Raw genomic sequence first — 21,448 nt, forward strand, 5'->3', positions numbered from 1 at the left:
ATCCATACCCTGAAATCTGAGTGACAGAAAAGTACTTCTTGCACCTGTAATTGCTTTTCAGAAACCAAAGAATTCATTTAAAAACATATGTCAAGAGCTAGAGCTAAATGATATTTTTTACATTCAGCTCAGATTAAAATGGCTTTGAATGTAATAAAAACTCCTTTAAACCCATATATTTCTGTGCATGACTTTAAAGCTATAGTCAAAGCAATGAATAAACATCACAGAACATACACAATAAAGGAATGTAGACTATGGAACAGTAGCAATGTCATTATGCTCCAGCTTCAGTCTTTGAGAAAATATAAAATAAAAAAATATAGATATGAGTTACTTAGAAAATTTAAATAGAAGTTTTACAACAGTGTCAGAATTTTAAAAAAATTGAATATTCAATATTTTGATCTTTCCAACTATTATATATCTTATATCTGTAAATCTATTTGCAATGCAATAAAATAAATAAAGTACAAATAACGAGGAATATTGAAGAATGATGCCAGTAAACTTTGAATTTTTCTTTGACTGAATAATAAAATTACTTAAGGTAGTCGTATGTCCAGAATATGCACATTTATATTTATTTTTCTTTCATCTCCGGTTGCATTATATTTCAGATTTATGCTTCAACTTTTGCATTAATGTTTTCTGCATAAGACTGAGTGTCTAGAAACAAATACAGAAAAGACAAAATCAGAGAATTTGATGTCGCTGGGAGGTTCTGTGTTTATGTTGCGTATGCCGTGTAAGAAAGAGCAGATGTGCCACAATAAATAGATACAATGCCAGTTTAAAGGAGGTAAGGAGCAGAAACAGAACCCCCCCTCCCTGAACTCATCTGCCATGGCTATACTTGCTAGACTCACACTTTCAAGGCAATAGGCAATTAGATTAATTAGATAAACTCATTCTTGTTGATATGCTATTAGGAAAAATATCTCTTCTCCTCCCACACTAAATTGATCCCCATTTTCCATGTAAATAAATAATATAGATTATCAGGGATCTTTGACTGGCAAGTCAGAAAACCCAGCTCAAACCAGCTGCAACAAGTGTGTGTGTGTGTGTGTGTGTGTGTGTGTTTTAAATAACTGATAAGGGCCTTCCTGGATCCATGAAGTCACATTATGTCCTTTATTATCTTCTTCTGTCTCTCTCTCTCCTGCTCTGGCTGTCTCTTTTGCTCTTCACACTCAACCCAGAATCTGTCCCTGTTCCTTTATACATAACGGTCTTATCCTTTCTTTCTGTAGAGAAATCTTCTCCAGGTATCAGCAAAACATAATTGCAGGTTTATGTTATCCCACCTTAAGGCCTCAGTGAACAGAACTTATTTCTTCCACTAAACAGATAAAAAATAAAATCCTAGAGAAAGACTTGGTACTGACCTAGGTACTTGCCCAATCCTTGGACCAATCACTTTGGTCAGTCACTGGAGATACTCTCACTGGCTAGCGGTGGGCTAAACACCCTTTCCTGTGGCCAAAGAGAATGCGGGTAATGTGATTAGCTACCATGTATGGTGCAAGTGAAGAACAGTTGTTCAAATGAGCTGGGCAATTTGATGATGAGAATAAAAGGGTGGTGTCGTGAGTTGGATCCATGAGAAACTTACCCTGAAATCAGCCTTTGAATTATGTCATTTATTTGAGAAGGCATTTTCATCTGAAGAGGCACATGGGCCATAACAAATTGGCATGCGACAAGGATGTCTAGCTGATGACCACCACCACCATGGGTCATTCTTCTCTTGCTTGCTTTGATTTGCTAGTCCACTTCATAGCAAGCATGCACTTGAACTGCTGTCTGCTGAGTAGTTTGTGCTTTGAGCTGTGCTTCTCTGTGTTGCATTGTTGAGTCCTGCCAAGCCACTGTTATAGATTTAGCCAACCTAAGTCAGCAGTTTTGATAATTACTTGGCATTCAGGTACAGGAGTATGGAATCGGAGCCTTCCTTAAAGTGACTCTGGGTCGTATGTCTTGGACAAAACCTGCCTCTGATGTTTTAGAATGAAGCCATAACTGACAAAAGGCTCAGGGTAAAACCATCCCCTCTGACCAACTGGTTGTGCGATTCAATCAGGTGTTGACCCCTAGTCTATAGAGCACGCAGAGGAAGAATTATGCCCTGTGGGAGATGCAGATATATTGGGTGATCGCTCATGAAGGAGCAGTCTTTCGAGTGTAAAGAGACAGAGAAGGAAAGAGAGACAGAGAGAGAGAAAGGGGGAAAAGCCTTCATTAGGTGGCATTTTGAGACCCCTACTCTTAATCACAGACGGTTCACCAGGACCCTTAAGTACCTGGGCTGCTACTGCTGCTGCTGACTATACATACTTCTGTGTCTACAAAGATCCTGATCCTCAGGGTTATGCAGAAAAACACCCTTGGAAAATTGGCTTCACAGCAAAGAAGTTAATTCAAAACCAACTTAGGCCTGTAAACCCTATAAAGCACCTATTGTCATAGGGAAGGTCTCTAAAGCTGACAACACTGACTTGTGGGTTCCTGGAAGAAGAAAATTATAGGGTGAGCAGGGTAAAGAGCATCTCCCTGAAGGACTCCTAGTGATAAAAAAGAGAGAGAGAGAAATGAATGAAAAGCAGAAATAGACTCAGATACGGGGGATGGAAACAATGAAAACTGAAGCAAAAGTCCATGATTTGACCCAACTGCAAATCCCAAATCTAAAAAAGTTACACAAGAAAAAGACAAAAGAGTGCTGACTGGCTTTTGCACCCTATAATATAGGTTTTGAATTAATATTAACATCTGTAGAAAATGTACCAACTGCAAAACTTCATGGCCTTAATCAATACCGGGACTCAAAGTTAGACCTGGAGATTTCACTATATTCAAACATGATACCATCTGTTAACTTAGAGGAGCTACTGGCTATAAAAGAAGACAAATACGTAAGCCTCCTCAGTACTATCGCCTTGCTTAAATTTCCCACAGTCATGGCATCCATTGCCCTAAAATATTTCATAGAGGGCAAGGACGCACTGACCTAATGAATAATAAATTGCAATGAAATTAAGTCTTTGGCATTTACAAATAGGCTTCACCAAAGGCGACCCCGTGGAACTTACCTCCCAGTTAAAATAGTTAGTTAATATGGTCCAATATAAATTAAACAAGGCCTTCAAGGTTTGAAACATTACATAATAACTAATTAGTGAAGGGGTAAACATCTCCACTGCTTCTTCTTCTAACAAGGCAACTTAGCCTATTTCATTTTCCTTTGAGGAAGATTAGCCCTGAGCTAACATCTGTGCCCATCTTCCTCTACTTTATATGTGGGACGCCTACCACAGCATGGCTTTCCAAGTGGTACCATGTTTTCCCCTGGGACCCAAATCAGCAAACCCCGGGCAGCCAAAGCGGAACGTGCAAACTGAACCACTACTCCACTGGGCTGGCCCCAACTTAGCCTATTTTTAAACCTAGAAAAAAATGAACGGCACCTCAAAGTGGACAACCTCAATTTTAAAATTATAGAATCCATTAAGGTCTCCACACCCAGTACTACTGAAATTACTGACTCCTGCCAATTAGCAACAAGTAAATATTTTGCTATTATATATTTGACTCATATATTCTTTTCAGTGCCTATTTCAATAACCTCTTAGCTGCAAGTTGCCTTCATCTCCAAAAGGACACAATACACCTTTGCTAGACCACCAATGGGGAAGCTCAACAGCTTTGCCATCATGCACAAACTCGGCAGGAAAGATCTTAAGTGCAACGAGCTTTCTCTTAGAGCAGAGATGTGACATCACAATGATGACATCCTCCTCTAAGGAGATCCATTTGGCACACTTATTAAGGACATACAAGTATTCACAAAAGAGGCTACAAAAGGGAATGAACCATTGCTCCACACTTAATGCAACTCCCCTCCCCTCAGTCAAATTCCTGAAAATGTTTTAAACTGAGGGCTCCTCCATCCCTGTCACTCAAGAAGCAGCTATGGACCCTCTCAGCACCCACCCAGTGATCAAGGCACTCACTCAACAGAACGTTCACCTCCCTTACCGGCCTCAGGCTGCAGGTCTTTTGGAGCACTGTAATGACTCACCTAAATAAGTTCAAATGCAATTAAATAAAACATGTCATATTTCAGTCATCCATCAAATATTGGGGTGAATTGTAATAAGGAGTCTGACCCCATGTTTTGATGTCTGAATGCTGACAACCTTTACACCTCACCCCTCGCTCTCCTTCTGTCTCACGTGTGTGTGGTGATGAGAAAGACTGGCCGCTCCCTCCTCTGGCACTGAGGGAAGATTCAAACCATGCGAGTCCTTGCAAGCCTCTACTGTGTGGGATTCCTCACCTTGGCCCCACCCTTAAACACAATAAAAATGCAGGCTGGTTTCCCTTCCTTGCTCTCTCAATCCATTTCTGAGCTGCGTGAGGGGCCTGTCCTGCTCTCTCCACAGACCTCAATTATGTAAATATTGATCTTCTCACACAGTCTTGATATGTGTGAGACATCACCAGCATTGACACTGGAACCAAACTTTGGATGGGAGTCCATGTGCCTCTGTGGATGCCATAACAGAGGGGATCTCAGAAAGCTTAGGTATGAGAGTAGGAAAATGAGACTGGAAAGGAAGCTAGAAAATGCATGATGTGCAAATAAGCAGTTAACACTGTGGTCAACTGGATCTCCACCTCGCTGGGACCTATATGCAACCATGCAGAGCAAGCCTTAGAGGTGTCCCAGCCGAGGGTGGAAGAATCATGAGAGTTACCTACCAACTCCCGTATTTGATTAGGGCTGCTCACCTAGTACTTAAAATTTGCCCTCCACACTGGATGGAGTGTTCTGCCATGACCAGAGAAGGCCCACATGCAGAGAGTTGCAGATAGTGGAGTAAAAAGCCTCTGTTGTGCAGATGTATGGTGATGACTGAGAAGATTGAAGGTGGGGTACGAACAGCATTCATTACAGGGAGTGATGCTGGTCAAAATGTATCTGTTTGACCACTTTCAGACCATGCTGGCCAATTTAAAGAAGGAACCCTTAGGAGAACAATTTCAAATACTCTGGCTTTTCGATATGTATATATTTATAAAGTTCACTCAGCTCACACCTTCTAAGCCTTCCCCGTAAGATCAGTCCCAGTAGGTGAAGCTGTTTAGCATCCAGGAGACACAGTCGTTAAGAACTGCCTCCTTCTTTATCAAGTATGCTCTCTTTGACTAGCATCAAGCTCAGAATCTCTCCTTAGGACCCTAGTACCCCTCTGTTAAATTGAGTGTGAGGTTATTAGTAACCCTGGCTAGCTTGCATACTTCATAAAGCTTACTTCCTTCATAAAGAGATTCTGGCATTGCAGAATCTTAGCAAAAAGGCTCTAAAGCAGTTCACTCTCCCTAATAACCACTCCACTGATACACAGTCTCAAGGGCAGCCCTTATACATGCATCAAATGTAGGGGGGTGAGAAATCTCATTTTACATCCTCTTACATTCACCCATATCAGCAGGATTAGTGGAGTAATCCATTAATTATTTTCAAGGAAATTTGGATTTCCAGAGAGTAACATTTTATTTTGGAAATAAAAGATTTATTCCAAATCTTTCCTGTCTTTTACTTTGAATCTTTGAATGTAGAATTGGCTAAGTTACCTCTTCTGAAACCAACCAAAGGGGCTTTTGGACATGAAATGTTTGTTAATTATTTCTGTTCCCCAACAGAAATGTTGATTACAGGGCCAGGCCAATAAGCAGTCAATAAACTTGTGTTAAATAAATTTTGGGGTATCTTCTGGGTGGATCCTGAACCAGTTATAAATGCAATTAACCCAATCCAGGAGAGTACTCCTGACAAATTACTTAAAGTAGATTTACGAAATTTTAATGAAAAACCTGTGGCCATGAGAGATACTTCTTGGAGCATACTTATAAATACTTGTGAGGAGGACCTACACAACATTCTATAAAGGAACTCAGACGTGATTTCTCCCTATTCCTCTATTTTCACCAAGTTAGGGTAAAGAAACTAATGGTTCATGAACTGGGAAAGGATGCTCATTGTCCTTATGGAAGACCACAAGGAGGAAACTGTACTTAGCACCAGTCTCGGTAATAATGAAGAAAGCTGGCTTGAAGGATGCTTCTCCTATAAAGAAGAAAATGCTGTACTGAAGCCTGTGCTTGGATTCTCACCTAACCAGAGGAATTTTAAAGACTCTGAGAATGGCCCTAATTATGCATAAGGCAAGAGAGACTACAAAAGCATCTTTCCTTCCGGTGGATATGAAATCCCTGACAATGTGTGCAAAACAAAGCTTTCTCTCTTCCTTCATTTTACTGAGCTTTATTTCAAGGGTGCGTGTGTGCTTCTGTTTGAAGCAAAGTCACTTTAAAATGCAAAGAAAATATAGATCATGGAATACATTAACATACAGCTAAATGGAATAGATTGAGAATCTAGAAATTAAGTACTAATACATGTTTCAGTGTATGAAACATTATGGTAACTGAAAAAAGCCAGACTAAAGATGACATATTGCAGGAGTCTATTTATGTAAAAGGTCCAGAATAGGCAATCCATAAGGACAGATATCAAACTAGTGGTTTCCAGGGCCTAGGAAGAGGGAGGAATGGGGAGTGACTGCTCACTGGGCACAGTGCTTCCTTTCAGGGTGATGAAAATGTTTTGGAATTAGATAGAGGCTATCATTGCACAATATTATGAATGAACTAAATGCCACTGAGTTGTACACTTTCAAATGGTTAATTTTGTGTTATATTTACCTCAGTTAAAATCAAACCTAAAGAGGACAACAGAAAACAGCAGTGTCTAATGGGAAGACCACCTTGAATTAGATGACCCTGGGGCTGACTGAGCACTTGTCACTGAGAGCTGATGTAAATATCAATTATATGTAAAATGATGATAGAGTGTCCCACTTATAGAAGTACTCAATAAATTTTGAATTACTACTCTAATTTAAAAAGTTTGAATAAAAAGTTATTGACAGCAAATAATAGTTTGTCTCTGATAGGAATTTCTAAACATTTGAAAATATAAAACTTTTATCTGTTCTTTAAAATTATACAGAATATAACACTTGTAAATATCTATGCACTCAACATAGGAGCACCTAAATATATAAAGCAATATTAACAGACATAAAAGGAGAAATAGACAGTAACAAAAGAGAAAAGGAGAGGGGGTGGGAGGGAATGGGGAAGGGATCAGAGAAGGGGGGCAGAGAGAATTCCATTCTTTACTCAAATCTCTAGAAGTGCATTAAAAGGAAACTAAATCTGAATCCTAGCAACACTTCCTGGATTTCCTGTCTCTAACTCCAATTAACTTTATGCAGTTTTCTCTCCCAAACTCTCTGGAGTCTCTTCCTTGCCAAACGGAGCCTAAACCTCCCTCCACAAGACTTCATTCTCTCTAACCCCTACTCACTTAGCTCTTAGTATATTTCTCTCCTCTTTTTCTTCCAGCTCTTAAGTGGATTGACATAGTCTCTTTCTTTAGGCTTTTTATTGACTCTGCTTCACAAGGGAGACACAAGGGTAGTAAGAAGAGTTCACAAATATTCTCAAAGTAATCGTTTTTTATCTAGATACATATGACAAGAACTTTTATAAACATCAGATTATTTTGAGGACACAAAGCATGTCTCCTGCCAACTTTAAATAATAATTAACATTTATTATCAAATATATAATAACAAATACTATGTCTCAGGCATAGTATTTTATTCTAAGTACTTTACATATTTTAACTCATCCTCACAATGACCCGATAAAAAAAGTACTATTAAGATTCCTATTTCATAGATGAGGAAACTGACACAGAGCAGTGGTTGGGTAACTTGCTCAAACTCAGAAATAAGTAAAATTATTATTTCTGAATAGCATACATATAGAAATGCAAGATTTGAACCCGAGTCTGCTTCCAGAAACCTTGAGCTTAACATTATGTTACATTACATTTTTTAGTTAAAGGATGTGGCCTCATATTTGTATTTTACAGTGATAAAATTTTTTTAATATGCATTATCATGGGTAATGGATGGAATATTTCCTGCTGAATTGAATAGTATTGTTTAGTATAAAGCAAAATATATCTTAGTAAGATAAGTTTTACAAATCAACTAAAACTTCCCCGAAATCTTCTACTGAAATACTCTGTCTTCCACCTTCTGTTATTTTTATATTTGCTGGGTTATTGGAACCCACAGTTGGGGTGATTAAGTGACAAACGAATGACTAAATATGTGTTGAGCGTTTTCTATTATTCTAATTTGTGGGTTATTCAATAAAGAACAACAACAAAAATAAATAAATATAACAACAACAATTAAAAAAGAAACAACTATAGTACCCGTCCTCAAGGTCCTTGCAAAAATATTGAGAGAATAATACATAATAAAACACAAGGATACATGGAGACTGGCATTGAACCTAGCAGCCTGGACAAAACAACAACTATCAATGTCGTTGAAAAATAAATTTACTATTCATCGTCCAGCAAGTTCTCAAAAAACAGTAAACTGCACTCAGGAAAGCTCCTGCCCTTTCATTGTCTGTGATGGATGAACTTGACCCTTTTAGTCACAGTATATCACTTCCGCACCGTTAGGCGGAGGGATGGGTTGGAGGGGTTTGATGTTGGAATTTCTCCCTCTTTCTGTTAGAAGATAATTTGGGGAATTCTATGAGAAACTAATTTCTTGGGCTATTTAAATGAATTATTGTCAAAATCATGTGCTGGAATAATATGTATTCACTTATTGATTTTTAAAGTTCATTTTCTACTATGTGCCGTAAATTGTTTCTAGCATTGGGGAAGAGTAGTAAACAAAACACACACAGTCTAAAAAATAAATAAAGTAAATAAAATAAAATAAAATAAAATTATACAGAATGACAATGTACCCCAGTAAACTGATGCCCAAGTTAGTGAACAATTCTAGATTTCATTTCCTCTGCTGTAAAATTGATATTGCATCAGAGGAACGTTTAGTTTTCTCCCAAGTTTAATATCATAGGATGTAACCACATGAAGTACATGGGATCAAATTAAGGAGCAAATCTTATGACGTGGAATTTGATTTCCTAAAAGGGTAAAGAGAACAGGAGGATAGCACCTTTGAGGTCAGCAATAATCTGGCTGATTTAAGAAAGATGCAAAATAAGTTAGGTCTCACGTGCCAACTCTGGTTGATGGGCAACAGCTAATTGTCGCTGAGGACCGTGCTGGGGAGGACTTTATGATACATGCAGCAGGAGATGGTGCTGTGAAGAACCGCTGGTACGGAGTACCATGAGTGGTGGAACTTGGCAAGAGGGAACAGGCCTGCAGGGGCTGACCATACAGGTGCCACCTATTTGGTTTCCTTGATTGAAGATGAAAAATAAGCCAATCAAGGACAGAAACAACAAACGTGGTCCCCTAAAGGAAAAATGGGAGAGGGAGCATTATTTTAGCTATTCTTATGGATCAAGCATAATAAGTTGTAGTTTATACTTAATTTCACATTAACTGGTATCTGACTGTGAAAATTCCAAGAAGATAAACAGATCTGCTCTTTTTTATTATAGAAATACCAGAAATTTCCCTAGGTATTGTTTTGTTCTTGTCTGAAAAGAAAATTTTATGCTCATCAAAATTTTTCTCATCTCCGCAAGTTGATGACTTGAATGTGTGTGTGCGTGTCCATAAGATTCGAATCTGATTTTTACTTTCGTTAACACTTTAAGCACAGCTTAAATTCAATAAGACTCAGCAGGCATGCCAAGCCCTCCCGAGTTTTTCTTGCAGTTTGGTGTTTAATGAAAAAGTCCAATGACATTATGCAGATTGAAAACAATTTTGAAAATGCCATATGGCAACTCCTGCTAAATGGAGGTTTTGAGCCACAGTGGGTAATAAGATCTCCTCCGTCGGAAAGGAAAGAAATGTTAGTCATCTTCCGGATGACGTGAAAATTGGGGAGCACCGAGGCGGGAGCACAAAAGGATGCACAGAGGAAGCAAGAACATACCGGAATGGAGGGAACGTTCTCTGGCATGTTACCCTCACAAACGTCAAAGAGCAGGCGCTGTCGTCAGCGTGGGAGAAGGATGCATTAATTTGTCAGGCTCCTTCTCACATCATAATTCATAAAATATGCTATTTTTGTTAAAGGCAAGGTTTAATAAATTCAGTTTTCAGTCGTCTGTTTAATTTCTTAAGGTAAAAATATATGTGATATGTTTAAGTTAACAGAATGCAGGATTTGAAAGTCCCGCGGGGTGGCGGGCACGTCAAACGTAATTGTATCTGTGCCGTGGGAGCAAAGGTCTGTTAGCCCAGATCTGTCCCTTTAGCCACAAGGGTAGATAGTCCTCTAGAAAGAAACAGATACTCTGGATTTCTAATTAGAGCCATTAGAAAGACATGAGAAATACAATTTTAAAGGTTTCTTCCTCCTCAAACTCTGGTTTAATAATGACTTCGGAACTCTTGCAGCACCTTTACTGGAAGCCTTTGAGCACGGTTTTGTGGCGGTGGCTTGAATCTTTGGAATATTTCCCTTGCAATTTTGAGATTTTGGCAATTATACAGCTCCAGATGGCACATGCCTGCCCAGAGGCGTGAGGCAGTCTGTCAACGGAGTGAACGCTGAAGTGATACATATTCATGGGTATTTCACATCACCTGGCAAGCTGTTCAAAATCATGAAAGCCAGTAAGCGGAAAACTTCAAAAAAATAAATAAATGGGAGCCAATCAAAATAAATGACCTCTTTCATGTAGTAGCAAAAGCTCTGCTAAATTTCCCTCCATGGGGGAAGATATTCCACAATTCTGCTGACTCGCCACCTGGTCTTGCCCCCTCCTCTTTGAGAGGAGCCTGTGCACGGTGGCTGGGGGGTGTGGTCTGCAGTCATCTTGGGCGAGCGCGCAGATGCTCCCACGCTGGCAATTCCAATGTCGCTGAGCCCGCTAGTGTTTTTGAGAGCTTTCCTGTGGCATTATTTATTCTTCTACACATTTTTAACTAAGAAATGTCGATCAAAAACACAATAGACGTAAAGAAACAAGAATTATATCCTTCTGATATAAAAATATAAATACCCATTGGAGTAATTTTATAAATAACTGACATTTTTATTGTGTTCTGCCAGCTTATAAAACTCACTCAAATACAGGATTTCATTGATTGTCAAAACAACCTGTAACATGAGTATGGTTGATGCAATACTCATCACATGTCGTACTGCATATGGACTTGGTCAAGAGGCATCTTAGGACTTCAGTAGTGGGGGAGGATAGAGGAAATAAGTTAGGACTAAAGTGACTGACCCAGTTACAGACTCGGTTCCCTAGATAGGTTAGTAATCTTCATTCTAAGTGAAAACATTTAATGAGCATTAGCTTTTATGATCCAATAATTTCAGATATAATAGTTGGGGTTTTGGGGGAGATCTCTGAAAAGTGGTAACATTTGAAATCACATAGGGGCATTAAATGCATCTGAGGGGTCCATTAATTGTGATGAAAATAGTCACAGATAAAAGGCACAATATCAAGTCATCAGGGAGAGTGACTCTTCAGAACTAGGTTGCCAAGGCTCCAGCCCAGTGGGCAGGTTTCAGAAATACCCAATCAAGCAACTGAAATATTTATTGAAAAGTAAGGCAGAGACCAGTTATGTAGATTGTACAAACATGAAAGGAAATAAAGATAAACTTAAAGATACTGAGTGAGTAGGAGAAAATAATTCAAATTAGGTACCCTCTGCACCAGTAACTATACACTCTAACTACAGAGGCTTTGCTTGCCATTCGATATATTGATAGCCTTAAATAGGAACGGCTTAGCAACATGATAAATTACAGCTTTCAGATGGAAGGGATCAGTGTTTACAATCAAGAGAAGCTGAGGAAAACAGATTAATTCTGCACAGGGCATATAATATTTTAGAGCAGCCAATATGATGTACATGGTATGATGCAGATGTTTTGAAAATGGGATATTTGATATGACTATAAAAAACTCAAAATGAGCTCCTCTTAAATTATAAAGTTATTCATTTTATTATTTTCGTAAGCTTCATTCTTCCCTGCAATCAGCTCCTTTGTAATTTCTATACTTGTTGAAAGTTTTGTATTTGTGTGATTTTTTTTCTCTTTGTGGTGTGATAATCATACTTAAATAAAACATTTATTTAAAAATCTTCAATCATAATGGATTTTAGTTTGGGGCTTTTTTTTCTTCTTTTTTGTTGAGGAAGGTTGGCCCTGAGCGGACATCTGTGCCAATCTTACTCTGTTTTGTATGTGGGATGCCACCACAGCATGCTTTGATGAGCAATGTGTAGGTCCATGCCCAGGATTGGAACCCCAGGCTGCCAAAGCAAACCACACAAACTTAACCACTATGCCACAGGCCAGCCCTTGGGTTTTAGTAATTTTAATTTTATAGTTACATTTTATATTGATTTAACTTTTACTTTTGTCCTTTAAGTAATGGTGAGAATTGCACATACCACATAGTGGAATCACACCTGTCCTACTCTATGCACAGAACTTTCTGTAATTTTACTTTATGATTTTCTTAAAAATGTGGCTGTTTATGATCAATGGTATGCTTTAGAAACGTCGTGAAAGGTTGTATCCAGGTAAGAAGAGTAAAGTGTCTTTTATTTCAAAACAAATATTGTTAAGTATCCCCTTTGCGAGAAAACACTGCATATAGTTGGAAAGTTGGGAATATTTTTATTTTTCTTCATAATTTTATAATAGTGGAGTTAACTGACACCACTGACTATTGAAAGTCAGTGGGTTAAAATCTATTTCACCGTTGAACTTGAGTAGAATGTTAATTTAAAACAGAACAGCTATGGAAGTGAAATGCCGCTGTTTGCATTTCTTGACAATTTCAACAAATTAGCAATGGAAAATTGACTCAACCTTAGGTTGTGAACTTCTTTTAAAATTGTACCATATTTCTAGAGCACTCAGCAACTGGTAGCTTCAAATCAAAATCTTCTCTGAAACCTGAAACAAACTCCCAAATGATTTTTCTAGCACAATAGGCCTCAATTTTATTTGCACTTACCCACACATTTCCCCCCATCCCATCGCTCTTGATTCCTTTCTCATCTCCAGTTTCCACCTGGGGTTATTTTCTTTGTGCTGAAGAAAACCCTTTAGTATTTCTTTGGTGAAGATCTGTTGTTTACGTTGTCAGTGTGTTTTTCCAGCTCAAGAGGAGAATTTTGTTTTGATGATAACAGATGAGAGCTACTACTGAGGTCTAATGCACATGTAATTGAAATCTCAGACAGAGAGAAAGAAGAAGAAAAGAAGCACTATTTGAAGAGATAAGGACTAAGAATTTTCTAAAACTTGTGAAAGATATACATTTACGTATTCACAAAGATCTACAATCCTGCAGCAGGATAAATACAAAGAAATTTATAGCTAGGCACAACATAGAACACAATTAAAATGCAAAGAAGGCAATTACACTTTAAACTATCCAGAAGAGTGAAAATCACATGTATTGTTGTACCAGTTCAGCATGATGCAATAAGTTCCCTCCTAGGTGGTTCTGAGTCTGCTCTTAATTGTCGGACAGATAAATCTCTTTCTGAAACTCTTCTCTTTTCCATAATCCAATCATACTAATACACTCCTCCCTTGACCTCATAAAATCTTTTCTCAGTAGACTCATACCAATATTAGATAGATTGATATGCCTTTCCCAGTGAGGTTTAATCACTAAATTTGTTTTTTCTCTTTGAAATGCAGATTATTTTTCCCAGCTGTGGGGATATCCAGGCAGAGACCAACAAGGCTTAAATTAATCTGATACCCCAATTGTTAATACTTTTCTTGTCTTGCTCGCCCATCCTCTTTCGAAAGGATAGAGAGGAGTTCTTAAAAAGTTGCACTCATCAAGATCATATAATATGGACTGTAGACATGTTTCCCAAAAGAGGAACAGCCGGAAGTCTTTCCTGGACATACTATATTTCCTAAAACTGCTCTACTCTCTCCCTTTCCTTAATTTACATTTATCCTCTCCTGCTCCTTCAGTACCTGAATAGTGAGAGCACATGCTACTCTGAAGACCTTTGGACTCAATAATTGTAGGCTTGAATTACGGTGGTACAGATAATGCCAAGGTTATAAAATTGTGAAAAAAAAATCAATCCTTAGCAAATTATATATTTTGGTATATAAAAGTTGCTAACTAAATGGATTTTGAAATTTTTCTTTTATGAAAGACAATCTGAAAGGTACCTATATGTAGGTGTTCACACCAATACAGTATATCTAAGACATGGCCACTAACTCAAATTCATTTAATTCTGAACATATTTTTCTGCATAGTTTTAACATTATCTCGTTCATGTTCTTTTGCCATCCCTGTCCAAATCTTATTATACTGGATTTAATGTTTTTACATTTTTAATACTAAATTTTGGGAATCAGTAACCACATTCGTGACCAGAACTAGGCACAAAATTTAGTTTCAAAATATATTGGGATTCTGAAGTTATTTGCAAAATTTAATCAAATTATATAAAAATAAATGCATAGAATAAGAAGAGTTTAGTATCTGGAAGGTAAGATTCAAAACAAAATAACAACCAGAGTTGAAAAGTGGCAAGTGCCAGTAGAGAATTTCAGGTTTGTGCCAATCAAACTGATATCAAGTTGATAAAATATTGATATGTTTTCAGACAACTTGGCCACTACTCCAAGTTTTCAATGTGCCCTTCCTCCAAAGTCCTTGCCCGGGACATCACCGACTTCTCCACACTTAGTTACCACAGACCACACACGTGTGAGTGGAGGGTGGCTGCAGGGCGACATGTGGGACCTTTGGGGTGCTCCAGCGATGGAGGAATCCCAGGCCATGCAGGGTCTTTTCTATCATCCCTCTAAAATTTCACCTCCCCTGTGCATTGACATTTCATCAAAACTCAACAGATTGGGTGATTATGAACAGCAACAACAAAAAAAACCTTCATTAATTTTACTTACCTGTATTAACTTGACAATTTATTAATTACCAGTGCATTTAGTTTTATTCATAAAAACAAGAGTTAAATATTATATATTGTGCCAAACACCATTTAAGTTTGTGTAAACTCATCCGAGTAAGGCTGGGGCTTAAGAGATGCCAAAGAGGATGAATTTCAGTGACATATTTTGTGATCTTAGTTAGGAAATGTGATTGATACCTGAAGCAGGGAAACCTGAAGGGTGTCATAAAATGTATACTAGCTGAGCTTAAAACACTTGCAAACCTCCCCAAACCTATGAATGTACCTGACATCTATTGATTAAGTATCAAAGCACCCAGCTCAGCCAGGTTTATTAGATAATAAATAAATAAAATTATTTTTAAGAGAAGGGTTGTCTATTGACTATTTCTCCTGACTGAGATTTCCAGAGCACTGTGCATATATACACTGATGACACACATAATTGTATAAGACTATCATGTTCTGTGTAGGGCTGATCCTACAGAAGTGGACACCAAGGGTTTGCACACCAACAGAAAATCAAGTCTTTGTAAAATTGACCTTCCTGGATAGTTTCTTAGGCCTGAGTTTCCATTAAATCTGTAATCATTCAGGAAAAATGAATATGAATTTTGGAAAGTACCAGTTGTGTTAGATACATGTTACCTAGAAGCATTTACAGCAACATTATTTTCGGTCTTCACATTATTTACAGAGCCCCTGGCATGGAAGAAATAAAATATAAGGCCAATAAGTTTTATAATAGATTTAAAGTATGGCAATACTAAAGCATCCTGAAGGCTCTGAGTTAGGAGGAGTTTTGTAAAAAGAAGAGATTCTTGGGGGGTTACTTTGGTGTTAGGAAAATCATTAAGGAAAAGTTTTATGTTGATTAAACACATAGGGTACATTTGAGAAAGATTTGATAAAGTGCTGAATCCTCACAAAACATATACAAAAATTACAAAATCAGACATGTTATTCTAGCCTGAACACTGGCATACTTGTAATCAACTTATGTGTTGATTTTATTTGTGAATTATGCATAAAACTATAAAAGTTTTTTCACAGAGTCTAGTTTGAGTCGATGATTTGTGAGCCAACGATATTTCCCAAAATTTGAAAATGTTTTAATCAAGTATTATTTCAGAGTAACTAAAGATATAACCTCAGTATGCATCGAGATTACAGTGCTTTCAAAGTCAGTCTATGTTACCAATTTCTTTTTACGTGACAGATACTGGAACTTTACAAGCACATGCAATTTAATGCAAAAGAGACTATAGGAGTGCACGCATGTGTGTGTGTTCATGCATGTGCACAGTGTTCTTTGCCCTATTATGGTAGTGACAAAGAGCTAGGCTTATTTCCAAATGGACATATATGAGTTATAAAGCACTTTACAATCTATTTTGAAAAATATCACTTAAATATTTATGAAACCACACAAGACTTTAAAAAGTTGTGGTTATGAATTTTAACCAATTCATTTTATTATGAAATATTCCAGACATAAGGGTATGATGCATAACATCATAAATACCCATCTAACTCCCTGCTTAAGAAAACAAAGATTATAAATAGAACAGAAGCCCTTTGTATACCCCTCTACAATCACAACTTTTCTTTAACCCTGAAAATGTAGGCAGTGTTCTGAATTTGGTATATTTCATTCCCATTCTAGTCTTAAAATTTTTCTACCTATTTATCAGGAAACTACTTATCATTTTGTTTTTCATACTTTTAGATTCTCTATATATACACTTCAATTTGCTTTGATTTTTTGCTCAAAAATTTCAAAGATTCATATATACTGATAAATGGAAACCATTTGCTTCCACTACAGCTCAGTGTTCTATGTCACACCTTCAGTAAACCTTATCTAATTTTATACCTAAATTTTAATAAACATCTAGATTGTTTGCAATTTTCACTGTTACAACAACGCTGCTATTAGCATTCTTGTTCATGTTCAATCACACTCGCAAGAGCTTCTCTAGGATACACACTTAGCGACGGGATCTTCACTTACTTGTCATTGCTGAGTGGTTCTGCAAAGTGATAGTCCCATTTACACCTTCATCAAAAATGTAGTAGATTTTCTGTTTCTCCACACTCTTGGGAAAAGCGTTGTTCTAAAGCTTTTTAATTTTTGCCTGTCTGAATATTTTAAAATGTATCTCTGTGATTTTAATTCTTATTATCCCAATTACCAGGAAAGTTCTTTGAGTGTTTTTTCATGTTTACTGGCATCGTGTTCCTTCTTCTGTAAATTGCATGTTTATATGTTGTCCTTACTCTATATTGGATTGCCTATCTTTTATGTTTGTTTAAAGAAATCCTCCACATTTTTGAATAGCAACATTTTGTTCAATAATATTCCAAGTATTATCTCGTCTGTGATTTCTTCCTTTCTTTTTTTTTTTTTTTTTACAGATTTTATTTTTCCTTTTTCTCTTCGAAGTCCCCCGGGTACATAGTTGTATATTTTTAGTTGTGGGTCCTTCTAGTTGTGGCATGTGGGACGCTGCCTCAGCATGGCCTGATGAGAGGTGCCATGTCTGCTCCCAGCATCAGAAGGCACGAAACCCTGGCCCGCCGAAGCTGAGTGTGGAAACGCAAACTTAACCACTGGGCCACGGGGCCGGCCCCATGTGATTTCTTTATTTCTAAGGTGTTTTTGAAGGAAGGGAAGTTTCCTCATAGTGAAAATAAATTTAACAATATTTCTCTTTATTTAGCATGTGCTCATTAAGAAACTCTTCTATATCTTGTTATCATAAAGAAAAGTATATGAGAATATAATTGAAATTGGCTTTGTGTGTGGTGTGAGAGAGTAATCCCATGTTTCTCCCCATGGCTAATAAATTGTCCCAGCTTATTTTTTCACCCATTTTCAATGAACTTTTTGATTATATTTTAGATATCTATGCATACACATGATGGTCTATTTTGATGTTCTTTGTTGGTTTCACCTATGTATCCTTGGACCAACCAAGACTTTGACTGGTATAGGCTTATACTTAGTCTAGGTATTTGGAAAAATATATCATGTAGCACTAAATTCTCTTCAAAATTGTCCTTGGTATTTTGAATTCTTTCCTCTCCCGTATAAGTTTAAAAATCAGCTCATCAAGGGACTGGCCTGGTGGCGCAGCAATTAAATTCGCAAGTTCTGCTTCGGAGGCCCGGGGTTTGCTGGTTTGGATCTGGGTGTGCACATGGCACCACTCATCAGCCATGAGTGGCAGCTTGTGGCAGGCATCCCAAGTATAAAGTAGAAGAAAATGGGCACGGATGTTAGCTCAGTGCCAGTCTTCCTCAGCAAAAAGAGGAGGATTGGCAGCAGATGTTAGCTCAGGGTTAATCTTCCTCAAAAAAAAAAAAAAAAATCAGCTCATCAAAGTCCCCTTAAGCAAAACAAAACCAAACTCTCTAGCGGAGTATTGACTGAAATTTTGTTAACTTGAGAAGAAATGAAGTTTTGTGCTTATGTTAGACTTTCCTCTGCATGTATTTAGACACATTTAAAATTTTGTTTTAGTAGTGTTATATCTTTTTCTGTACACTTTTAACTTTTTATGTTTATTCATGTAATATTTATTAACTTTAAATAGTTGCATTTTCTTATATTCATTTTTAGATTGACTTTTGCATATGGATGTATACAGAGTCTTTGCTGCATTATCTTAATTATTTCGATCATTTATCTGTATATTCTCTTGTTTTCTGTCAATAATCATATTTTATGTAACTAATTATCACTTGTTTGTAATTTCCTAATCTTGACATTCTAACATTTATTGTTTATTCTCACTGCAATCCCTGTGACACTACTACACTTTTATAAAGAATTATGATATTTGGTATTCAGGAATAATTTCTGACTTTAGGGTCCACCTCTAACACAGTACAATATACAACACATTATAGGACAATGGAATTAAGTACAACATTTTTATATGGTTTGGTAGAGTCCCTGTATCAATTAAATAATTTCCTTGCATTACTACTTTGCTAACAATGTTTTACTTTTTTTATCATGAGTCGGAGTAGAATTTTATTCAAGTTTTTTCCTGAATTTATTATCATGGTCACAGGGATTTTGTTCCTTTATCCTATTACTCTGATGAATAATATTAACAGATTTTCTAATAATGAACCGTCCTTAAATTTATGTGATTTTACCCAGTTCTATCTTTATAGACTTTTTTAAAATACAAATTGCAAGATTCAGTTTGCTAACATTGTATTTAGAATGATTGCCTCTGAGTTATTGAATGAAATTAGCCTGCAATTTTCTTTTATTAGAGTTCCTTTGTATGGTTTTCATATAAATATTGCAGAAGATAAAGAATAGATTGTGAATTGTTCCCTCTTTATATTCAACTGTAGAATTAATAGCTTGAATTTATCTCTTCCTTGAATGGTTGGTAGAATTTTCCTGTATAATTATTCAGGCCTGATGTTGTGCATGTTTGTTTTAATCTTGTTAGATTTCAAACTTCTGATTCAATTTATTTCTTCTTGAGTCATTTTTAGTGAGTTAGCTTTTTCTATGAAATTTTCCATGCCATCATAGGATACACATGTATTGCCATAAATTTGGTCACAATATTATTATTTTCATCTCTACTATAATTGTACCTGTACCCATTGCCTTCCTAAAAATGATTTTAGTGACTTCTCTCTTTGCTAAAGATAAATCTTAGGGGGTGTTTCAGTTATATTTTTTTCATAGAATCTCATTTTGGTTTTATGAATGGTCGCTTTATCAGATTGTAAAATAATTGAGTTGATTCTTTATTTGTTGGAATATTCTGAGGCCTTTTTTAAGGGTGTGCCCTTGTAGAAACAATACCTGTCTATCCAGCTATTGAATATATGTATATTCATATAAGTCAAGTTTAGGTTTCCTGACTAGGCCCTTCTCTGCGCGTGTGTGTTTGTGTATGTGTGCTTGTGTGTGTGTGTTTTTTAAACCTAACACGCTTGAGGGCAGACCTAGGTTTTCTTCTTCACATTGGAGCACAGACTTCATCAGCATAATTTCCTTTTTGCTGATTATACGTAGTCTAACCTTTCACTGGATATGGAGCCCTGGAAGACTTCTGGTTTATCTGGGGCATTGCTTGCCTCGTGTTGACCTAAAGCCTGTCTCCTGTCTTGGGACAGACATTAAACCCCAAAGTGTAAGTTACAAAGATCAAGACATTCTCAAAGAGCAGTTGAGGAGTCAAAACAATCTCTATAATGTGGTTTTTGACTCTCATTGTTTTTGGACTACAGTAATTTCTCGTACTTTTCTTGCAACCTCCCCTGTTTATTTAAAAGACATACTTTTGTATCTTCTCCCGCATTTGTATGCCTTGTAGGAGAAGAATATTGAGATTGCTTCCTTGATCACATTGCTAAAAATTGTACTCAACCTATACTGACGTATTAGGTTTCTTTTCTTAGATAATATGAAATGCCAAACATCAATAACTCTCAAAATTTATATTTTAGCTGGCTATTTCTTAAATAGTGGACATGTTTTCCAATGTCCATTTTCTTAGAATTTCATTTTGTTCCTCTATGATTTTTGCCTTCAGATTATGTTTTAATTTTCAACCAATTTGTGATTTAGAACTTTTCATATTAAACTTCATACTTAAATTTTTCACTCTTTATTATTTAAGATATTCCTACTGCTTTATTCTCAGCATTTTTTATATTAAACACACACAGACAAGCATACCTGCACACGATATCATTCCTATACACTCCCAGATTATAAAGCACAGTGACATTCCGGAGAATTGTATAGCCTATCATTCAGCTGGCTCATTTCGTGCTATACACTTATCATATATATTTGTAGCAGTATGTCTATTTTGAATTAGTTTCTAATTGAAGCTTTTATGCATATGCTGTTCTACTTTAAATGGCAGAAGCATTCAGAACACTGAAATCCTGTGGCCTAGTGCTGTTGTGTTCTATATGATTAGTCAGTTGTTTATAACTTCTGGTTATTAACCTTTCATCCAGGCAGATATTCAGTTTATTAGAAACCTGATAGCTGGAATTTTCTTATGTCTTAATATTTTTCAGCATGGTAAGTACAATAGAATATTATCATTATAAGCTTACTTATACATGATATAAGATAAATCCTAAATTTGCATCCAGTATTTTTTTGGGGGATTCATGTCAACTTTTCTTATTACATACATCTCTAATTATTAATGTTAAATCCACCTTGTGTACAAAAAATTTACTCTTTAAAAATAATACATCGTTTAGTTAAAACTTCATAGTTATTTCCATTGTTTTGGTGCAATTCCAGATTTATTCACATATTGTTTGATATCAGGCTTTGTTTTCTTCACTGTTACTTCAGGAATTTTCAAACTTTATCATGCTCTAGGATACCTCAGTTGTTTAAAAATGCCAACT

This window comes from Equus quagga, chromosome 9 (genome assembly GCF_021613505.1).
Source record: "Equus quagga isolate Etosha38 chromosome 9, UCLA_HA_Equagga_1.0, whole genome shotgun sequence".
In the NCBI taxonomy this organism is placed as follows: Eukaryota; Metazoa; Chordata; class Mammalia; order Perissodactyla; family Equidae; genus Equus; species Equus quagga.